Raw genomic sequence first — 3,293 nt, 5'->3', positions numbered from 1 at the left:
TTGTCATCCCACGCTCACTGAGATGACCTAGACGCATATGCCATAACTTTGTGCTGTCATTATCTGAATCAACAGAATGAACTCCACCTACAACTGTACTCCCTAACAGTCTGTAGATATTATCTGCAATCAGCTTTTTTCCCTATCCTCATCAGTCTTAGGAATAAAATCATTTCTGTATAAAGTGCCTAAAGAAATCAGATTCTTCTTCAGATCTGGAATATGTATGACATCACATAACGTTCTAACTATGTCATCATACATCTGAATTCTGACTTCTCCAATACTAGCTATATTGCAGCATCTATCATCACCAAAATAGACTGAGCCCGAATTAGTTGACCTGTATGAAGTAAACCGCTTCCTGTTAGGTGTTATGTGATAAGAGCACCCTGAATCAAGAATCCATGCATCCGTGAACTGAGTTGATGAAACTGAGAGCATATCGCCATCACTACAATCTGAATTTTCATTCTGCACCACATTTACAAACTTCGATGAAGTATCACTTTTCCCCCCAGTCTGCTTCTTCAGCTTAGGACAATCTCGCTTCATATGACCTAGCTCTTTGCACTTGTAGCAATGAATTTTTTTTTTGCCTCTAGACTTTGATCTAGAATTTCGCCTTCCAGATCCCTCCTTCTCTTTCTTCCTTCCATGATCATGCTTACTCTTCACATATAAACTGTCACCGTGAGATCTTTCCGCTGCATTCTGCTTCCATTGGTTGTGAGCCAACAACGCTGCAGTTATCCCATCAATTTTGATAGTCACTTTCCCATATGTCAGAGTAGTCACCAGATGTTCATAGGAAGAGGGCAACGAACACAACAAAATCATCGCTCGATCTTCATCCTCAATACTCACATCAAGCCGTGATAAATCAGTGATTATTTGATTGAAGCCATTAACATGTTGCGCCAGATCATAACCTTCCTGCATTTTCAACCCATACAACTTTTGCTTGAGATACAACTTGTTCGTTAGAGATTTTGCCATAAACAGAGTTTTCAATTTCTTTTAAACTTCTCCTGGAGATTTCCGATTCATCACGTGATACATAACTTAATCTGTCAGACATAGGCGTATCGTCGCTGCCCGTCGCTGCCGTGGCATAGTCGTATCGTCGCTGCCGTTCGCTGTTGCAATTCTTCCCAATATTCATCCTCCATGACATCTGGTTTTGCTTTCAAGATTCCCTTCAAGATTCCCTGTTGAGCCAACAGATCTTTCACTCTGGTTTGCCACAATCCGAAGTTACCAGTTCCGTCGAACTTCACCACCTCGAATTTTGCACCTGAAAATGTCATCTGAAAATTAATCCTGCAACAAAACTTTATGCGAAAAATTCCTCTGTAAAAATTTTTGCTTAGATTTTTTTTTTTTTTTTTTTTGAAAAAAGGAAAGAAAAAAAATTTGAAAAAATTCCTTCAAAATCTTCCAGCAAAGCAAAAAATTTTCTCTCCCCCTCCAAGAAAAGAAATAAATATTTCCTTTATTTCTTCTCCTTATCCAGCAAAGGAAATCCTTAATTTGTTTAATTTAATTTAAATCAATTTAATAAAAACTTTCCTTTGCTTCAAGTTTTCTCTTGGAATCAGATCCCTTTATTCTCTTGATCCTCCCGCCTGCAGAAAAGGAAACAAGCCTCCAACAAGGAAAATTTAGCACCAGCAAGGATATTTGAAAATCCTTCCTAATTTTAATCTTCCAAGACAGCAAAGTAGCCTCCTGTCCAGGGATTCCCTTCTTCTCCGCTGCCAGCAATGGAATGTCCGAAATTTAATTCTTCCCTCTGCCGCAGGACCGCTCCTTCCTTTTTTCCTTTCCGGACCTCTACGCAGCCTTTCCGGACCTCTACGCAGCTTCCTTTCCGGACCTCTACGCAGCTTCCTTTCCGGGCCTCCACTGTTTCCTTTCTCTGCTTTGCGCCTGATCGCCTTTGACGGAGCCCTCGCCGAAGTCGTCACCGATTCCTCTTTTTATTGTTCAAACAGCCGCAAAAAACACCTTCCAGGAAAAACAATCTTCTGCTCGGTAGAATTTCTCCTTTTTCTGTCATTGCTGAAGACCGACCGAACTCCGTCCGAATCCGCTTTGTTGAATAGCCGCGAACCACCGAACCGGCAAACCTCGTGAAACCTTCTCCCAAAACGCCGAAGCCAAGCCTCCAAATCGTTCTTCTTACTTCCCGCGCCGTCCTCGAAATTTCTTCCTTGCCCTCGAACCAGTCTCTGATACCACTTGTTGAGAAAATTAGGGACTTGTTGAGAAATTGTTGAGAAAATTAGGGTGAAGAAAACAGTAATCGACACAAATCCAGAAGAATACAGAGATTTAACGAGGTTCGGCAAAGATGCCTATGTCCTCGGGAGGACAGCGGCGAGTTCATTTCAATATTCAGAAAAGAGGTTATAGAATTCAGGGATACTTCCTGGGGTTACTAACAGACCTATTTATAACTTCAAGAGTAAACATTAGGCACAATATGTAATTACAACATTACCCCTATACCATACCGCGGGGCTTTGCGCCCGCACCCTAACCCACGTAACTTCTCAATTTGGACAGATTCTTCCGCTCCGCTTTGATCCAGCGTCTGTCCCTATATGGTATATGAGCCATACCATAACACAAACATTTCTCAAAACTAACCTAATGACATAATTCATCAAATTAGTTGTCCTTACACACCCGAATAAAATAATGAGACTGAACGAAAACTTCACCATAACATCGAAGCAACTCGAATTCTTCTAGATGAAGCAAGTTTACCACACACATTATGGCCCAACATCTTTCTTACAGCTCTTTTCCTTATAAATCGTCTTCCATCCCGTCTTCAAATGCAGAAGTTTATATTACAAACTTATTCCATAAAATTCATTCCTACAGCCGCCTCAAAGTGATTGGTTGTGCCCGTTATCCCTACTTCCTCTAGACCATCACGCTGCACTTCGTGCATTCTGCTAGGCTATGACGAAAAACACGAAGGATATCTTTTTCTAGAACCTCTTACCAATCGCATACTCATTTCACGAAATGTCACCTCCAACGAATCATATTTTCCACTCTCCGTCAACTTTATCATCTCAACTTTCCGCCTCAACACCCACCTATACTTCTCTCACTTCATATTCTAAACTACCACAGCCTTTTTCATCAGCAAAAACATCAATTCTTCACCCTCAACCAAACCTCAACATAGCTGACATCCAACCGAAACCACTTTCCATTCTTCAAACCTCAGCTCGACAGATCCAACCCACAAGGCCCACTAAACATCACAAGGT

The sequence above is a fragment of the Phalaenopsis equestris genome, unplaced genomic scaffold (assembly GCF_001263595.1).
Source record: "Phalaenopsis equestris unplaced genomic scaffold, ASM126359v1 Scaffold217118, whole genome shotgun sequence".
NCBI classification, from domain to species: domain Eukaryota; kingdom Viridiplantae; phylum Streptophyta; class Magnoliopsida; order Asparagales; family Orchidaceae; genus Phalaenopsis; species Phalaenopsis equestris.
Note: the sequence above shows the minus strand (reverse complement) of the source record.